Here is an 11,263-nt window from a genome sequence, read left to right as displayed (position 1 = left end):
CGGGGGCGGGCGCAGAACAAAAGCCAGCCGCCGGCTGTGGCCAGTTTCCGGGTTGTCGCAGGTTCGGCCGACTCACGTCCGTGTATCAGTTCGCGTCCGGGTAGTAGTCCTTTTCTTCCTTTTTCAACTCTGTATCTTACTGTCCATCTTTGTATATCCTTAATGCGTGAGCTTTCTACGTTTCAGCCCAATACAATAATGATTGGTTCAATAATTTTGTCTTCATCTCTACTCCTAATGTCTGAGTTGGTAGTCTCGCCTCACTCCGGTTAATTGTTCCCCGCCGTTTTTTTATCACACCAACCCATTTAAACCGGATTTTTCCCATGATTTACGTCTCATCGGTTTATTTTGGCCTCACCGCCCACCACCTCCTCCCATTGGTTTAAACGGGTTATCAATTTTTGGTAATGCAATAAATTCACGTGGGAATAAATCAGACATGGTCGGTAATCAATCTCAAACCTGCCAAAAGATTTGGTAACGGAATAAATTCAAATGGAATTGTAGGGGCGTTCTTTGGTAATGCAATAAAATTCACACGGGAATAAATCAGATCACGATGGGCAATCAATCTCAAACATGCCAAGAGATTTGGTAACAGAATAAATTCAAATGGAAGGGTAGAGGGACGTTCGGGTGGTAATCTCTACTCCTAAACGGCAGTCCGTACGTCGTTGTACATCCCCACCGAAGCAACGATGGCCCACCGTCCACCGATATTTTTCCGACGAAGGAGCCCCACCGATTTTCTCCAGCGAAGGAGCATCTTCCTCCCGATTTTCTTTCCAGCGAACCCCAGGTTCGATTGGTTTTTTTCTCCCCTCTCGATCGTGTCCACCCCGTCCCGATCTCCTTCTCTCAATCGTTCCCAATCCCTTTTCGATTCTGATTTTTTTTCCTTTCCAAATCCGATCCCCACCCAATCTGGATATAGATGAAGCCTTGCCTTCTGTCCATTCCATCACATCCTCATGGAAGAGAGAAAGAGGGGGACCAGGGGTGAGGCCAGTGGCGATGCACCTATGTTGGCCAGTGAGGCATGATCGGCATGTAAGTAAGGGTCCCTGCGTCTATATGTGCCGAAGACTACGTGCGTCATAGCCTCTGCGACCCGCGAACTGTCGCTGCCGCTGCGACCCTTCTCCATGTGGTGATCTTTGAGAAGGCCGGTGGCGCCGTCACGTCGGCCTCCCTCGCTCCAATCCAGGACGTCATGGCGCTCAACAACCCCTCATTCCTCGGATCCACCTGCGAGAGATCGTCGACGCCATTGCTAGCTCTCACTTTGAGTCCGCGGTTGAGGCTGCCACGGAGGAGGCCGTCCTGACGTGGATGTTGCACGCACTGCTGACGCCCCTGCGCTTGGGGACCAACACATCTGCTTCGCCATGAAGACGTGATTCGTGTCATACAGTCTGCGGACAAGGAGGAGCTCCTGCAGCGGTTCAGGTATAGATGTGCATCTCATTATTTTTTTACCTCATATGAGGGCAGGTACGGTTCCTTTTTATGCTATTTGTTGTGAGTGCGTTGCAGGTTCACGTAAACTGAATGGGCTAATCTCAGAGTTCCTCCATCAAATAAACTGGATTGGCTAATCCAGAGTGCTTGCCCGTAAAGTGTATGCCTCCTTTCTAAATTTTTTATATTACTTCAACAATAAAAGGTACAGAAAAACCATATAAAGTACTTCATCTGTTCCTAAATATAAGTCCTTTTAGAGATTTCAATATGGACTACATACAGATGTAACATTCAATCATTTGCTCCGTATGTAGTTCATACTGGAATCTCTAAAAAGACTTATATTTACGAAGGGAGGGAGTAACACTTTGTAGATGCGTGAAACATGTACAATCAATTTGCTCTGAGGAGAAAAAGACAATTCATCAGCTAGATATATCAAAGGACAGTCTATGTCAATTGAACTAGCACTTGAATTTTAGCAAATCCAAGTTTTTTTTCTACAACTGCAATTCAGTATTTGGGTGGGCTATGATATGACTCAGTTTATTAGCTTCAACGGATTTTAAGTGACAACATGCTGATGAATAATAGAAACACCACGCTGTCCATATGGGTGGACTATGGATGGATGGCGCCTACAAACACCACGCTGCAGGCCTGCAACTCGACCTACATTTTTTTCTTCTCACCCTCAGGCTTGAATGTCCGCGGTCAATCTCTGCCGCTGGTGGTGCAAGCTCCGCATGCACTTGTCCGAGCTTGCCGAGCAGTCTGCACTGAAGCAAACTCACTGGTCGTCCTCTTCCTTTTCAGTTTGAGATAGACAGAAGTACTTCCGAACTTATTTGAATTTTTGTTTGTGTATGTGTTGTTCATTCGTTGGTAGTTGCTGCTGTTCAAATCTCAGCACCATTATATAGTACCATCCATTCTCGTTGACACTAACAATACTTGGAGATTTACCAACAATGGTAGTAGACATCTTCCTAAACTCCGTTCACACTGCCGACGCCCAATTTATTTCCTTTCCCCGACATGCAGAAGATATCTACGATATTTGCCGAATTATTATTTGCAGGTTTGAAGTACCAAGGCACAATGGCTGATTGGGCACTGGAGGAACTGCATGCCATGGTTCAGACACCAACTTCCCTGATGCGACCAACTCATCAGTTCACTTTTGCATTGTTTGTGTACTATTACATGGTAATTTAACACGAGTTTGGGTTACTTGACATCGTAAAATATGGTGGCTACTCTTGGATCTGGAGAATCTGGTGGTTCTGTTTATATTATGTATTGTGGGACTATTGAGTTCACAACACTTTTCACGGTTGCAGCGCATGGAAGATATGACTTGTTCCATCGACCAAGTACTTAATTCATAATATGAAAAGGTGAAGGTGAGGTAGATATGTAGTGCTTGTGTGTCGTGAATTGAGTATTTAAGTATAGGGTAGGAATCTTTACATTATCAGTATTTTATATTACGTAAATTATTCCGGCTCGCACTTGAACTGTAAGCTCAATGCTTCCGATACCACCGTTCTTGTGGACATATGAGCATTGCAGCCTATGTTTCTATGTTAATGATATAGCGATGACAAACTTTGGACAGTCTCCACATTGGTCGCCTCACAATCAGCTTCGGTGATGACAATGGCATCGTCTACTTCATGGCGAAGATCGATGAGATGGAGGAGGCATGGGTGGTTGTTGTCGACATACCTTCCTAATCTCTACCCAGATTCACACCCTGGTTCTTCATATGTATTGCTAAGTTGAAGGGAGGCATGGTGGTAGGATGAGTGCAAAGCAGAATAAGTTTTCTTTCACGAAATAAAGTAGACTCTGTTCTTAATCACAAAATGGAACATTTTATGGCTTATGATGTTCTGAGTACAACAACTTTTTCAGTTTCCGCAACATGCAACAATGAGCTTTGACTATTTTGTGATGGCTTAAGTTGAATGTGTGAAACAAATACTCATATGTGATTTCTTTTTGATTTATACTCATGCACAAAAATAAAGAGCGTCTTGATTCTTGATGTTGAAGGCAGTTGTAGCTAAGGCTGGAAACACTAGAAGAATTTTTTTTGTCTATACATAGCTCATGATTCAGCCCTTGTCTACTATGTGTGACAGTTGGTTATTGGACTGGATGTTGCTGACTCATCAGCCTCGATTTTCTTGTGGCTTGAAATGCAGGTTTGGTTCATCTAACACTATATTGCGTGTATTTGTCCAGTTCAATTTTTTTTACCATCTTGCAATGCAAGGTGCAAGAGAGCATGTGTTGTTCTATGTCTTATATCCTGTTAAATCCTGTAGGGGAATGGCATTGTAAGCTCGGATAGTTTGATATCATACGGAGAAGCAAATTGGTTGTGCCCATCGCTAGAAGATTCATCTTTGTACTCTCTTGTCCATTTATCAGTGCAACGAGAGTTAGTCCTGGTGATTGTCATATTGTATTCTTGTGATGCTTGCAGACTGGAAGTGTATTTACACTTCATGCTTATGAGTTATGATGAATCATTTCTATGGCATTACATACAGTCAGTGGGAAAAGGTCATTAGGGACTAGCATGTTTCACTAATGTGATTACAAACTAAAACTTGTGCAAGTATGATAAATGGGTGCATTGATCTCTTTTTTGTTGTAGTGCAACACCTTGGAGATGCACATAATTTGACATGACAACCTCTTTTTCTACTATCAATGATGTTTGCTGCAGAGATTTTACAGTTGGGAGAAGATAGCAAGGAAAAAAAAGAGAGCAATTTAATTGTAAAAAGAAAGTCCCCAATGCAGCCCGTTGCAACGCACGGGCATTCTACTAGTATCAATTGCGGCCGGCTCGCTGTGACGTGAACCGTGGCAGTTGATTTTGATCATTGACTTTTTGACTGGCAAAGCACCTCCGGTATGTGGTGATGTACTGGCCCTGGCAGATTACTTCTTCCTTTCAGATATACTTGACGCAAAAGTTGCGTACACAGCTGCAACTTGCCATGAATCGGACAAAAGTACGGCGACCACACAATGTTTGCTGTTGACAGACAACTCCTCGGGACTTGAAGTGAATCTGCATACGTTGCGTGCCATGGATGTTAGGCTAACTCCACCGCACGACCTCAAACGGACGTTCGGATTGGCCGAATTTTGTCCCTTTGAGGCGCCGATGGGTTCGCCCGTGTCCGCCTTTGTCAGATGGGTCGTGCGTGCGCGCACCGTGCGGCCGCACCCCAAATCGTGTCCGGGATGGACGTGAATAAAAAAAATAAAAACTAGAATAAAATAAATAAAAACTAAATAAAAGCATTTAAAAAAACATAAAACATATATAGGGGACGGCCACAAAACGGCCCAGTTTCCACGGCCACTTAAAAGGCCCAGTTTTCATAATTAACATATAAAACAAAATAAAAAAACGCCTCCGCCTCCCGCGCGCTCCTGCCGCGCCCGTCGGTGCCGTGGCCGTGGCCGTCTTCACTGGCCGCCGGTGTCGTCGTCGTCGCTGACGAGGTCGACGTCGGCTGGTGGCGTCCACAGGTGGGCCGGAGATGCGTGGTGGACGGGGTCGGGCTGGACGGCCGGAGGTGCCTGCACCACCTCCTCCCGTGGTGACGCCTCCCGCTCCGGTGACCACGGCGGAGTGGGGCACCAGTTCACGCCCACGCCGTCGGCCATCTCCGGAGCAGTGCAGGACCAGCCCCACCCCTTGCCCAGCAGCTGCTGGAACGCGGCCGGCGGGTCCTTCCTCCTCTCCTCCTCCACGGCCAACATCTGCAGCTCCGGGAAGGCGACGTCCCCGGTGGCAGAGAGGGCCATCGCCTCCTCCAGGCCGTCCCACTGCCGTTCGTCGTGCGTGTACATGGAGTCGTCCATGACACGCTTGAGGAGACGGGCCTCCTCCTCCGCTGACATGCGAGGAGGTGGAGGGGGCGACGGAGAAGGCGACGGCGTGGGCGTGACGCCGCGCACGCGCGTACGCCCGCACGCCTCTCGACGTGGCCGTCGCGGCCCCGACACCGTGCCGGCGAAGTATGACGCGCGACGCGTGTCGTGTTCGTCCTGGAGCCACGTGTCCCAGAGGTCGGAATCCGGGCCGTACCTATCGTCGTAGAACAGGTCGTCTGGGAGGAGGCGGCGCTCGATCTCATCGCGGCGCGAGCGGCCGCTCGCCGGCACAGGAGGGATCGGGACCCGGTCGGCGCTGAGGTGCCATCCGTTGGGGAGGTGGACGTCACTCCACGGGACCGGCGTCCTCGTCTCCCAGTACCTCCGGCACACGTCCGCCGCGAGGTACTGTCGATCGTGCTCGCTGGCGGGCCTAGGGTTGATGGTGAAGGGGGCCGGGACGGGGGCTCGACGGGAGGAGCGCGGCGGTGACACGGGCTCCTCCTTCTTCACGGAGCCGCGACGGCGCCCCGAGGAGGAGCCGGCCACACGGTCGTGCTTGCCCTTGCCGTTCCAGAACCCCATGGCGAGGTGGGCGGCCGGCGAGCTCGAGGGCTTCGGCTAGGGTTTCGGCGCTGTCGGGTTTCGAGGAGGCCGCGGGGTGGCGTGGGGCAGTGTGGACGACGACCCGTCCACGCTTCCCACTTAAAGAAGGACGGCGACCGTTCGACGTGCGGATGACAGGTGGGGCCGCCCGCTCGTGCGCATTGATGTGGGCGGGTGGGAGATAGGTGGCCTCCTGCCACACGGCCCCGACGCGGACGAGCGCGCGTCCATTTGGTGTCCGTCGCGACCCAAAGCCGACGCAAGTTTGCGCTCGAAATGGGTCGGCCCGGACACAAAACGGACAGGATGGGTCCGGACCGTCGCGCGCTGGGCCGCCTCCTTTGTCCGTTTTACCTCAAACGGACGGGGCCGGACAGGATAGGGTCGCGCGGTGGAATTGGCCATGCTTCATGTGTACCGGCTCTCGCAGTAGAAAGCGACAATTTAAACAGCGGAATATTCTGAGTCGGTCTCGATCTCCCTGGATCGCACCGGCTTTTCCGATGGAACTCAATCTCACTCGGACAGGTGAATCGACAGGTCAAGCGTGGCGACACGCACGAAACCCAAGCTTCTTTTGATCTCAAACCTTCTCATCTTGATTGATAAACTTGTAGCTGTCGTAATCCTTTTGCACCAGCTATTCTTCATCCAGAAAATTTACAAACCTCTCAACTCTGAAATATATCCCTCCAAGAACTCAACACCATCGTGTGTGAGCCCCACGGTGGGCGCCAACTGTCATGGAAATATTACGGCAGATGTCCTAGTGTGAGGACTTAGTCGTGAGGCCAACACATCTATGTGGTAGCTTGAGAGGGGTTGAGCGGAATTGAGAGACGCAACACAAGACAAGGATTTAGACAGCTTTGGGCCCCGGGAAACATCATCCGGTAATAGCCCTACATGCTGTTTGTGGCTAGATCTCATTATGGTCATGAGGAAGTCGTCGTAAACCGGCTCTCCCAGTTAACCCTAACCCTTTAAGATTGTTTCTTCTTACTTGTTCCACTTTGGGGAGCCCTGCCCCTCCTTATATAAGTTGAAGAGGCGGGTTACATGTAGAGTCCAACTCAGACCTAAGACTTCACTATTATGACCTCTCTTCATGGGCTTCTTAACATCTTGGGCTTCATAATGTCTCGGGCTTCATAACTCCTGGCAACCCAGTTATCACTGTCTGCCGGGTTATAACTGGTGCCGGTTTAAGATGGTCTGCCGGTTTATGATTGTCTGCTGAGTTATCATCTGACTTAACTCCTATCTTAACTGTCAGCCGGTTTAACAACCTGTCGGTTTACCGTCTGAGTGAACTGCCTGTTTTACCTGTCTGTCTTAACTGTCAGCCGGTTTAACAACCTGCCGGTTTACCGTATGACTTAACACCAACCGGTTTACCACCTGCCTTAACACCTGCTGGTTTACTAAGTCCCAGCCGGGTTATAACTCCGTCCGGATCATACCGCGGGGTATATCCCCGACAAGGGGCCCAGAGTATATCTCTCCTGATCGGAGGGGCAAATCCCATCTTGCTCGACCACGTCTCGCAGCATGGTTCTTGACAAACCCGAAACCTACCTTTATAACTACCTTTACGGAGTAGCATATGGTCGGCCCAAAGCAAGTCTGTCACCATCCCGAGTACATGCATCAACTTAGGTCGTAGGACATAGAACATATGTTTTACTTGAGACTCATAGATGACATATCGCTGCGTCTCATTGTTGGGTCTGTCCGACTCGGACCTTATCTCGACTCGGATCCGACTACGTCGAATCCGACCCGATCCTTCCAAGTCCATATTATCCAGTTAGCATCCAATGCTCCATGGCTAGTGAGACCAAGCCATCGACCGTGTCATTTGCTAGTCTAGTTGACTGCGCATCCACACAACCCTTTTGACTAGGGACCTTTTAGGACAGTCATCATACAATGCATAGTCCCACAAACAAGTCACGTACTTGCTGATACACATCATTGATAATGTCCAAGGACTATCTTTATTCATAAACATATAGGAAATATCATCATACATGATTGCCTCCAGGGCATATCTCCAACAGTCTCCCACTTGCACTAGAGTCAATCAAATAGACATCAAATGCCAATAGCTCTAACGTGCCCCTCATGCTTGGGTTGTGGAAGCGACTTAGTCAATGGATCCGCAACATTTGCATCCGTGTGAATTTTGCATAACTCTACATCACCACTCTTTACGATCTTTCGTATCAGGTGATATTTCCGATCTATGTGTCTGACCTTGTGGTGATTCCTCGGCTCCTTGGCTTGTGTGATGGCACCAGAATTATCACAATAAAGGTCCAACGGTTTTACCGAGGCTGGGAAAATACCAAGATCATCTAGAAAGTTCCGAATCCAAACACCTTCCTTTGCAGCTTCACAAGCCGCAATGTATTTGGCTTCTGTAGTAGAATCATCCACCGTATCTTGCTTGGAACTCATCCAGCTCACAGCTCCTCCGTTCATGACGTACACGAATCCGGACTGTGATCGACAATCATCTATGTCGTTTTGGAAACTAGCATCGGCGTAACCCCTTACGACGAGCTCTTCCTCACCTCCATAAACTAGGAATATCTCTTTAGTCCTTTTCAGGTACTTCAAAATAGTCTTTACCCCTTCCCAGTGACTCTCACCTAGGTTGGCCTGGTATCTAGTTGTTAGGCTTATTGCAAAAGCAACATCAGGCCGTTTACATATCATGGCATACATGATGGATCCGATTGCCGAGGCATACGGAATCCGACTCATCCTGCTTCGCTCATCAGATGTCGACGGACTCTGAGTCTCACTTAGCCTTATACCATGTGAGAGTGGCAAGAACCCTTTCTTTGCCTCACTCATGTTGAACCGCTTCAACACTTTATCTATGTACGTGCTCTGGCTTAAGCCGAGCAGCCTCCTTGATCTATCTCTATAGATCTTAGTGCCTAAAATGTACATTGCCTCACCAAGGTCCTTCATCGAAAACTTGCCATTCAATGACTCCTTGACCGAGTTCAACATCGAAATATCATTTCCGATTAGTAGTATGTCATCCACATACAAGATCAAAAACACTATCGAGCTCCCACTTAACTTATTGTATAAACAAGAGTCCTCTTCACTTTTGATGAAGCCGAAACCAGTGACGACCTCATCAAAACGAATGTTCCAGCTCCGAGATGCTTGCCTCAACCCATAAATGGATCTCTCGAGCTTGCATACCTTACTAGTGCTAGTCGGATTGACAAAACCCTCGGGATGTATCATATACACGTCCTCGATTAAATTTCCATGAAGGAAAGACGTCTTGACATCCATCTGCCATATCTCGTAATTGAAATATGTAGCTATAGCTAGTACGATCCTCAATGACTTCAACATCGCTACCGGCGAGTAAGTCTCGTCGTAGTCAATTCCTTTAACTTGTCCATAACCCTTAGCGACAAGCCGAGCTTTGTGGATCTGAACATTTCCATCCACATCGGTTTTCTTCTTAAAGACACATTTGCAACCAATGGCTGTTACGCCAGGCGGCGGATCAACCAAGTCCCAGACTTGATTCTCATTCATGGACTTTAACTCGGATCTCATGGCCTCCAGCCATGCCTCGAAATCTGGGCTCACCATCGCTTCCGCATACGTGGCCGGCTCATCCTTTCTAGCAACAGTACATCACACACTCTGTGCAATCTTTCCGACCTCCGTGGTTCCGGTGCCGCTTCCACTACGGGTTCCCTGACTGACTCCGGTACGATCTCATCACCAGCCGAGCCGTCCCCGAGTGGTCCTTGAATTTCTTCGAGTCGGACCGTCCTCCCACTGGCCTCCCGACTAAGAAACTCTTTCTCAAGGAAAACCCTGTTCCGAGCAACAAACACTTTGTTCTCTTCCCGGTTGTAGAAGCTATATCCCAAGGTTTCCCTCGGATATCCCACGAATATGCATTTATCCAACTTGGGTGTAAGCTTGTCTGACATAAGTTTCTTGACAAATGCTTCACAACCCCAAATATTTAGAAAAGACAAACTAGGACTCTTCCCGGTCCACATCTCATGTGGTGTCTTGTCTACGGGTTTTGATGGTACCCTGTTAAGTGTGAAAGCTGCAGTTTCTAGAGCGTATCCCCAGAATGACAAGGGTAAATCCAACTTGCTCATCATAGATCGAACCATGTCCAACAAGGTACGATTTCTCCGTTCCGATACACCATTTCTCTATGGCGTACTTGGAGGAGTGAGCTGAGGTACTATACCTCTGCTTTTCAGATGATCATCAAACTCCTGGCTCATGTACTCACCTCCACGATCAGATCATAGAAGTTTTATAGTCTTGCCGAGATGATTCTCAACCTCGTTTTGAAACTCTTTGATTTTTTCAAAAGTCTCCGACTTTTGCCTCATCAAATAGATATATCCATATCTACTCAAGACGTCGGTAAAAGTCACGAAGTACTGATAGCCACCTCTGGCAGTTGTGCTCATTGGTCCACACACATCATTGTGTTTCAGTTCCAACAGCTCGGATGCCCTCTCACAACTCTTTGCGAAAGGAGACTTAGTCATCTTGCCAAGCAAGCATGATTCACATGTCTCGAACGACCCAAAGTCGGTAGAAGTTAGGAGTCCATCATCATGGAGCTTCTTCATGCATTTCAGACTAATGTGTCCAAGCCGGCAATGCCAAAAGTATGTCGGATTTATCTCATTAGGCTTATGCCTCTTGACATTCACGTTATAGACCGGTTCCTGTTCTAGATTCAATATAAATAACCCATCAACAATGGGTGCATAGCCGTGGAACATACCATTCAAATAAATCAAACAACCATTGTCCTTTAAATTGAATTCATAACCCTGACTCATCAAGCATGAGGCAGAAATAATGTTCCAACTAAGTGCAGGAATGTAATAACAATTATTCAATTCCAAAATAAATCCAGAAGGAAGCTGGAGCTGCATCGTGCCGACCTCCAATGCAACAACTCTTGCTTTGTTCCCAACCCTGATTTCAATCTCCCGCTGTGCCACACGCCTAGTTCTTACCAGCCCCTGCGTCGAGTTGCAAATGTGAACAACTGATCCGGTATCAAATACCCAAGAGCTGATAGGTATGTCAGCAAGATAAATGTCTATAACATATGCAACAAGTGTACCTTTGCTTGAAGCAGCATTCCCGGCCTTCTTGCCATGCTCTGCAAGCCACTTGCTACAGTTCCTCTTCCAATGACCAGTTTCCTTGCAATGATAGCAAATGGTCTTTGAGTCCGGTCCAGACT

Source organism: Triticum dicoccoides, chromosome 5A, assembly GCF_002162155.2.
Source record: "Triticum dicoccoides isolate Atlit2015 ecotype Zavitan chromosome 5A, WEW_v2.0, whole genome shotgun sequence".
In the NCBI taxonomy this organism is placed as follows: domain Eukaryota; kingdom Viridiplantae; phylum Streptophyta; class Magnoliopsida; order Poales; family Poaceae; genus Triticum; species Triticum dicoccoides.
Note: the sequence above shows the minus strand (reverse complement) of the source record.